Here is a 10140-nt window from a genome sequence, read left to right on the forward strand (position 1 = left end):
GGAGCTGGGGGCAGCCATGCGGTGCTGGAAAGGCATCTCCAGGGTAGCGCAAAGCCGCGGCGGCTTCTTAATAAACTCACAGGAAAAAAAAAAAAAAAAAAAAAAAAAAAAAGAGAGGCACCTGCTCACCGTTCTTTGTAATCGCAAGCACAGGATATTGAGCCGGCAAACCACCGCCTCCCACCTGTTCTTCCGCAACACAAACAGGTGTTTCCTTATTCCCGTGGGCTGTTCTCAGGTGTGGCCTTTGTCTCACTGATACCGTGTGTCATCCTCTATATTTATTAGAGGTCTGTTGAGTATGTTGGGTACATTTCTGGACTAATTTCATTTAATCTCAGTGGAATCATTCTGGATTTACACAACTGTAAACGATGTCTGAAAATATCATTTATATATACATAAATTGTATTTAAAAGGCTGCTTAGTAATTGACTGTATACTAATTAAAAAGCCTCAGCTACGTTAAGTGATATGTAATCAGATACATAATCAGTCTTAGGAAGTGAGTGTTACTTATTTACAGAAGCAAATGTTTTAATCTCTGTACTCAGCAGTACGAATCAAAGGAATAACAGCTATATATTATTTTTAATCATAATATTTGGAGAAGTATAACTACAGAATAAAACTCTTACAATATGTTTCTTCACTTTTCATGTTGTTTAGATGGGTGAAGCCGCAGGCTGAATTTTTCTCTTTCCGCTCTTTGTCTTGACCAAGAACATATATTGCCCTGAAAATGTATTCAAGTTCCCAAAGAACTAGTGTACACAAAGTGAGAGGAGCATATTTATTTTAACACTTTATATAATACCTAACATCTAGTCAAGTCATAACGGCCAGCAGTGACTTCATTCTCATTTTTACATTAAAAAATGGCACTTTGATATTTCTGTAACTGTAATAGAAAATAATCACAATAAAATTGTGACCTGTACTGAGCAACCAGTGTTTGTTTCTAGTATTCAACAGTTAGTAGCAAACTAGATCAACTAAAGGCCAGTAGAGTCCAGAGCCCAGTGCTTTAGGAAAGAAAAAAAAAAAAAAATCAAATCTCACTAAAGCCCCGTCTTTTAATGCTAAGTTTGAGAGGCACACTATGCTTGCCTGAAAATTGAAACACCAGGGGCCAGAACTCTATGACTGTGGAAGACCTTTTCTGTTCTGTCTCCTGATGGTAGCTTGAAGTTTGATGTTGGTTATATGAATATACATTAAATAGAGTCCTCATTTTTTATTTTTGTTTCACCTTGTTTGGCTTGGAACCTGATCAAGATAACCTTCGTCAAAATAAGATAACTGCTGCTGAAAGACAAGATCTGAGATGTGTTTTTAGCAGGGGATGAATTCACAAGAATGATGGGATGAGCTATAGGTGGTATCAGAAAATCTTTCATCTCGGTGATTTACACTCCTGCAGTCTTGTAGATGATCTGTTGCTCCTGGAGTGCTTAATACTCATTGTGCATAATGCTTTATAATTTTCTGTGGCAAGCCAATAGTGAGAGAAGTGCAAGAGGAAAATATCTCTAAACTGGACAATTTACCACTAAAGCAGAGAAAGTAATGTGAAAGAATTTGCATTTGATTGGAAAAATATGCATGCAAGTGGGAAATTTTGAATTCATCATAAATGTGCCTCTCTACTGTGATGAAAGAAATGGAGAATGCCATAGAAATACATGTTTTATCTATAAAGTTGTACAGTTGTCAGCTCTGCAAGAGACCAAAATAGGGAGGGAGGGTGTCTCCGGAGCTAAAATCCACCCAGCACTACTGATCCCTTGTCCTCTGCCCCCTTGTGGCATTGTCCCTCATGGTACCACCCTCGCCACAGCCCAGCAATAGCTCCCCAGCGAACGCTGCTGCTTTACAGCAAAATCAGATGTGGCATTTCCTGGCCTCAAGGAGCGCAGCTAATTTTGAAATAGTTGTTTCAAGGTTGTCGCCTGGATTTTAACTACTTCCTTCTCAAGTTCCTTAAGAGAATTTAGAGGAATATGTGCCTAGAGATGTGTTGTTGACCTGTTTCAACATCTTGGCATTTAGCAGTTGAACCTGTTATTGTTAGGAAAAGATAACTCTGGGGAAATGGCTCTAACCATATTTCCCATCATATTTTTGATGAAAAAAATCTAAAGGAGACAGTCAGTTTTAGTCCAACAGTCTTATCATACTTAATTATGCCTTTTACTCTTTGATGCTCCAGGAGACTCTCCATAAGAGAAATGTCTTTCCTCTTTCATCTTAAATAATCTTTAACCATATGTTGTTACTTTTCAAAGTGCTATGTTTTGCATTTCATTATTGTGATTCTACAGTTTGCTCTCCTGTAGACAGAAGCTTACTAGTGCATTCCCATTTGAAGAAACACTTTTTGTATTGGAGCAATATACTATTAAACCTTGATAGTTCTTGTTTGGTTTTATTTGTTTGTTTATTTATTTTTCCCCCCATTGTTCCAGCTAACATGGGATATCTGTGTTGCTTTTGCGATGTATATCCTGGATACCCTGACATTTATTCATCCATCTATGCTACATATGCTTCCATTTTTAAATAAGGCTGGGAGTGTCTTCAGAGCTGTCAAGTGAAATACTGAAACTTTATTTTGAATCCCATTTTGTGCTAAAACGGCCTTTGTGATTCCTTGACAGATTTATGTCTCTTATCATCACCTTTTGGTTTTTATCATTCTTGCTTCCTTGTCTTTTTTCTGTTTAATGTCTTCCCAAAATTTCAAATTATAGCTCTAGATTTTGTTTTAATCCTTCACTATAATAATGATCATCAATTAGATTATGACTGGCTGAGCTTTAGGCACAGGGAAAGTATGCAGTTGCCTGGGACAACAGACTGCCAAATTACCTCTGTTGGAGAAGATAGAAATCACTGTTTGTACATCATGAGCAGCCAAACAGCAAATCTCTGCTGACGCTGCTGAGAGAGGTACAGGGTGCTGTGGTGGCATCTGCTGCTGCTGCTGCTGCTGCTGCCAGAGCTGGCTCCTCCTAGCAATAACATGTTTTTGCTTGCACTGCACTGATGCCCCAGGACCAGTAAATCTTTGTTAATCCTACAGCCCACAGTCTACACAGCTGCCTACAAAGCAAAATGGGAATACTTCACTATTGTTGTTACAAAATTTTCCTTGAATTAGGCCTGATTATGGTTACTTTGTGTTCCACTTTTACTCTCTAAAAAACAGGCTCCTATTTCTGGCAAGACCACTGATGTCAATGAGATTGCACAGAGGTGATTATTGTATTTGGCCTTAGGGTTTACTTCTTCCTTGTGTCTGCCTATGGGTCTTATTAGTATTCAGGACTTCAGATATCTCAATGGGAGAAAGGATATAAAGATTTTAGTATCACAAAAAGACAAAAGAAGTGTCTGCACCAAATTATGCTCTAAAAAGTGATTACAAATTTCTAGTTAATTTTACAGCTAGTTTAATCCCTCAGTAGCACAGAAAAAGAGTTATGTTACACTTATTTTGGATTTCATTCAATGTATTTTTTACATGTAATTCTCTCTGAGGGACTGTAATTTGATGACAAGAATATGAATTATAAATGCAAAATCTATAATAGCAGAACTTCTGTGAGCTAAATTTCATAGGCTGATAAAGGTAACATCACATGGCAAAACAGTAAGACAGCAGGCAACTTAACTTTTTCTGGAAGGGCTCATAAAAAGTTAAGCTTGTTATTGTACAGTATACATTGCCATTATTATGTGCTATGTTAGAATGCCTTAGGATTCAAAACCTCATGACTTAGGATCATTTTGGAAGTAGCAAGTACAGGTCATGAAAACAGAATTACAAAAAGCATCAATATATCCATCAACTCAATGCCCTGCCAGTGGATCGTTCCCTTCAGTATATTTGCGTTTGTATTATTCATTTAGGATTTAAATTATTCAAGCAATGAGGCTTCCACTTCTTCCTCTGAGAGACTCTTTCAATATCTCTCTGTCTCACCACAGGGTTTCATTCGCTCGTATTAAGCCACAGTTTTGGTGTGGGTTCTTGCTTTGGGGGTTTACATTATTTAGATGCACATCTTGTTTCCCCGGGTTCTTGGTCAGTAATGGGTGCCTCGGACTACTCCGTGCTGACCCCCTCTGGCCAATTAAGAGTGACAGAGATGACCCCAGCATGTGCTGTGCCTCTCGAAGATTTTCTAGCTAGATTACAGTGCTATGTCCGTCATTCTGGCAGCCGTCATTCAAGAAAGAACGTTGATTATAATTAGGCAAGACATGAAACATACTTCCATTAATTTATTCTTTTCTTTATACTATATATAGAGGATTTTTAATATTACAAAAGCAGTACCCTGCTCCATATATCTGTGAGTAATTCTATGCCACAGGAAATGTAATTGAAGATAAATACAAGCATTCTCTGTAATCTGTCTTCCATCATAACAGAAATCCAGGGATGATATTTTAGAATAATAGTTCATGCAAGAACGATTATGACTAGATCACATATCTTAAGTTTGGTCTCTTTAGAAGAATATGCTTAACAAATATGGAGTGAGCTGGAAAAAGGAGCAAATTCATTGCCGTAGCATAAAAAAAGTAAATTATTGTCTGTAAATTTTTCATTTAGCTAGATCCATGTATTTCTAAAACTAATTCTCTTTGTACCCAGGTTTCCACTGCCTTCTCCACAGTGTATTCAAACATTAAGTGATAGGACTGCCATCTGTCAGGTGAAGTTCATTCCTTTTCTTAGCTTCTCCCTTGAGTAAACTGTATAGTTAGGATTTCTTCTTCTACGTCTGCACATTCTGCGTGTGTTTTTATCAATAATGATGGAAAAGTGCACCTTGTAGTCGGAGCAGGTTTATGGTGATTTCTGGCTCTCATCCTAATGCCAATGAAAGGTAGGGCAGTGGTGTAGAGCTTCCTGAAGTTGCAAGGTTTCTGGTTTTGCTGAAGTTCCTTCTAGTTCAACTGCAGCAGGGCTCCAGGCCTTGTGTCCTCAGAGAAAACCATGAGGTGAGATAGCCTGAACTAGGATCTTCAGGGCATGTAGCTCCAGCACATTCTGTGCAGACACAATTTCCTTTCACAGAGAATTTATACCTGTGTCATTTCTAAGCAATAATAACTAAAAACGTGCCGTATCAAATCTTTCACAAGATGGAATCACTGTTCCCAACCAGCTCTGTAGGCATCATACCTCTCTGCTGGTGGGGTTAACCTCAGAGAGGTCACAAGATGAAGAAGGTTATTTCTATTCCTCAGCCTTTTTCCTTGGATCAGACCATGGCAACAGAATTTCTGCTCTCATAGCGTTCCCATATGCTGCTAGCTTAACAAGGAGTAGGTAGCCAGAGCTCCTCTTTTCCTTTCCCCTGCCCTGCAGCAGCTGACAGTGAGGCAATGCTGAACAGCTGTAGGGGCAAAAAGCACAGCAGCTGCTCTGAAGGAGCTTGGTTCATGTTAGACATTTTGCCTGAGAGTGACCGAGAGGCAGCGAGAATTTTGATCTCCTTTGGACAATATCAGAATGAATGTATTTTCAATCAGTAATGATATATAAATTTCTTCCCACCACAGGTTCAGTTTAAGATAATAAAATGCAGTTTTGAAGCATATAAAGTGGTTCCTTTTGGGCACTACTGTCCCGGCAGTACAAATAATCTTAACAGATTTTTTATTTTAATAAATAAATATGGGTTTTGTTTTCCTTCCTTTACTTGGGCTGTTCTGTTATAATTTTGGATAAATTTAATTCCCTTCTGCTTAGAACCCTTTGTGCCATGCTGGTTATAGTTATTTGTATTTTTCAGCCTCAGACAGAGGGAGAGAGAGAACAGGTAGATGGAAGTATAAATGGACCAGAAATTAACTGTCTGATATGAAGAAGAGAGGCAGAGAGACAGTTTCATAATCCAGGGTCAAAGGGTACAAGAGAAGAGACTGAAACTGTCCAGAAATTGCAGTAAACTTAACTAGCCAAAATTAAATATAAATTCAGTTTAGGGAGAAAAAAACCTTTTACTTCCACCAACTATAAATAGTTTCCGATGTTTAGTCCAGCTTAAGCATTTCCTGAGAATGATGTTTCCACTGTTCCTAAGAGTGTTATATATCCCCAAAGACCTTGTAGACCTCAGTCAGAGAGCAGTAACCTTGATAAATTTGGATATGTCCCAGAATGAAGTATATAAAATAAATTCTTATTTCACTCAGAAGAAAAAAACCACCAAAATAGTATGAGACTTTAGTGCCAATGACTCCATACTGGCTTAGTAAAGGTGATACTTTTTTTTTCCTAAATATCTTAGTAGTAGTACACTGTGCTTCTATGTTAATCAGAAAGCCCCGGCAAGCTTTTTCATTTTTAGTGTTCTATACCTTCTTCACTCTTTCTGCATTCTGTTAACATACTTTACACAGTCACTTCATCTAAATAAGGTAACTGCAGTTTCTGCACTGCACTCACTTAGTCATTAACAATTTTATTATTAGCATATTCTAACACTCAGTTCTGTAGGCGAAGCTTTCTCCACCTGGCATGTATATTTTCTCCCTACAACTGTATTTTTCCACATTTAATTTTTCGGTATTATTCTCACAGTAATAATATTTCTCTGTAACTGTGTAGAGTCCAGAATCATAGAGACTAATTATTCCTGACACTGTACTTATCAGTGCTGTTGTTCACATTGCTGTCAACAATAATCTACACATATCCAGGTCACATATTTATCTCTCAATATTCCCACTTTTCTTTCATAATATCATAGCATGAGATCATGTCTAAATATATTACAAAGATTGGTGTTTGTCTAATTCATTTGAAGAGATACCCATATCCTGAAACATCATTTTCTGCCACAAAGGTAGTGTATTAGCTGATCTGCTGTCTCTGCAGATAAAATACATGTAATAAAGGCCACATTTTCAAACCCGGGTGCCTGTCTGAGGCTAGCATCTCCAGAGTTATATTGATGCAGCTGCAAATGAATGGCTAGATTTTTCATCAGTGCTAAGGACTGTATTCAATAACCCTGCTGAAGCCAATATGAACTGCAGGTACTTGGCAAGCGAGAGTTTTGCTCATAATCTATGATGACAGAAAGAGATACTCAAATAATATATGTGGTTTTGTAAAAGGGCCTTTTCCTGCCTAAAATGGAATTTATTTAAATAATCTCTCCTGGATTTCCTATCTCTGCCATTATGTCTATTTCATTGCAATACAAGTAAGATATATGTTGTCAGTATCCCCCTTCTAGTTTTTCCAACATTTGTCTACCATCCAGTGCAAGTTGTTTGGCTGGATGAATAATAATTTCAGATGAAAGTCAACTTTTCTGCCTGTAAAGAGTAATAAAGAGTACGGCTTATACCCAAAAATGTATTCAGAAAGAGCAAGATGTCCTCATCATTACACATTAATTTATTTTGTCTTTTCTATTTATCATTCTTTGTTAAGACAGGTGAATATTATATCACAGTAGAGACAATTCATTCTGTTGACAATTATCATCTTTTTTACTATTTATATACTTTTTATTTTCACAGTGTAATAGCCAAACTATGCTGGTATGCTTTTTGAAAGAGGAGGTCTTCTGTACATTCTGTAGCACTCAGAGTAGTCACTCAGAAACTATGCTTTAGCTTGGTAATCAGGCTGTTCACAGATGTTTTTGAAAGCTTAGTTTCACAACTCTTGAAACAACAATCAATGCAAACATACACTAATTAATTTTTATGCCATTTGAGCCAGATAAATATTCATTTACCCATTTTCTTCATGTGCTGGGTCAACAGCTGGAGAGAAAGCATATCTGGGATTTAAAAAACCACCATGTTCTTGTGTCAAGTTAGGACAGTAATGTGCAACTCTGATGACTGCCTATCCAAACCAGCCTGTAGACTTCCAGGACTTCCACATCCTGGCAGATCCAAGGACAGATTCAGATGCAAAACTCTACTGCTGAAACATAGGCCTTGTTTCTGTCTTCAGTCACAATTTATCATGAAAAGAACAAAACCATGAAGTTATATTGAATATGAATAGAAAATATTTCCCAATGACATTTTGAATTTTTCTTAGTAAAACTTTTTTTTTTTTTTTTTTTTTTCTGGTGAATACTGACATTTTTGGAAGCTGACATTCAAAATCAGAGGGCTGTTCTGAAGGAGAAATTGCAATCATCTCAAATAGTGATTTCATTGCGCTGGCTCCTAAAAATTTAAGACTGCTCATTCAATTTTCAGACCATGCCAAAGGTCCCAGTCTAGGGATATACATCCTTTGAGGCTAGGGGGTGCCAAATACATCTTCAATTTAGGACAAAAATATATTACTCTTTAGTCCTGCAACAGTCCTTTCTCTGCTAATCCCACATAGACATGGTAATTGCTCAGAGAGGCTGTGCAGTTCCCTCCCTTGGAAGTTCTCAAGACCAAACTGGATCAAGCCCTAAACAACCTGGTCTCACACCTCATCACTGACATTGCTTTGGGAGGGAAGTAGCACTAGATACCTCCTGAGGTCTCTCACAACTGTATTATCATATGATCATGTGCGGGTATGTTTGATATGTTCAGATATACTGAGACTTGATTTCTGATTATCCAGGATTTGCAGATGAAGTTTAAATTATGCTACTTGTGCATTCTGCCTATAATATCTATGTGCTGGCCTCATATGGCTCCCTGAAGCACGTGGTTCCATTTCTACCATTAACTGAAGTTATCAATGCTATGAATATAATTCCTGGGGCTTGAGATGTTCCATAAGTGATACATTATTGACTGACATTTTAAAAGGCTGTCATACACATGTACACTAGCAGGATACTTGCCTGTGATATCTGAAACCTTTTCAGACTAAACATTAAATATAAAGCCACAGCCTTTGCTTGTACCCTTTGTACTTCTTTCTTAACTATCTAGACAGAAGCCTCATTTCTCCTGGCTCTCAGAGCTCCTTTGTATCAACACTGCTTCTCACTAATGAGAGCTAGATGTTTTACAGAGTTATTTGCTAATCTGCCATAAAGTATTTCCAGTTCTATAGTTCTTCCCTTACATTCAGGGATAAGACTTTTAATTCTTCCATAGCTCCCTTGTGTTACAATAATACAGGAACTTTGCTAATCCTTCTCACAGGTGGAAGTTTGTGGCATCATTGCTTGGTTACCAAATTTCCTTCTTCCTTTTTATTGGGTCTCTCTATCCTCAGCACTGACATGTTTTTCTTTCCAGTAGTCATGTGAGCAGGGTAATTTGAATAGCCACTATAGAGATAAAGACACAAGGAATTTGATTTAATTTTGTTTTAATTTTATTATACGAAATATAATTTGATAGGGAGTAGTAGAATCACCATGCAGATGGCAAGTGTTAGGCAGATCTTATTACCTGAAACAATTGACCACTGTCTGCCTTCTACAGTTTTAACTCCCCTTCCGCCGTCTTAGAGTAAAAAAATTACAGTGCTGCTCTTGATGAATTCTGACAAAGAACCATAAACGTACTTAGTTCTAGTTCAGTTTCTATGAGAGGCAGTGAAGGTGGGTGCACCAGCCAGTGCTCAAAAGAGTTGGGTCTGTGGACAAGCAATAGCCAAAGTGATAGCCTCAATAATTTGACTTGAAATAGTCATGTTTAAAAGACTGAATAGTCATAAAGGAATAATTTATTCATATCAGCTCTCATGAACTAACTTGCGATCCAGCTTCTGTCATCCAGCACCTTCTGGGATGAATGTCTCATTTGTGTCACTTTCTTTAGACCTGATTAACCTGAGGACTGTGTTTTGTATGTTATGGTCTCTCCTGTTGGTCTTCTAGTGAACATTTTACTGCCAGAAAGGACCCCTGAAAATGAAAAAGTAGAAGAGGAATTATCAATATTCTGTTTTAGATTAATATTGATAGGTTTACAGCTGCTGCTGCTTGAATGCACATATTTTCTTGGGGGAATTTCAGACAAGCCAATTAATACCAGTTAGTAGAACATACCTGCTTAGCCAGAAAAATTACATATATTTTTTTACCCCACAAGAAAGTGAACAGCTGTGGGTCTTGGGAAACTTTATCAGTTTGTGAATCTAAGCCATATATAGCATTGCTATCATTCCGAAATATTTCACACTTG

The sequence above is a fragment of the Strix aluco genome, chromosome 6, assembly GCF_031877795.1.
Source record: "Strix aluco isolate bStrAlu1 chromosome 6, bStrAlu1.hap1, whole genome shotgun sequence".
Lineage (NCBI taxonomy): Eukaryota > Metazoa > Chordata > Aves > Strigiformes > Strigidae > Strix > Strix aluco.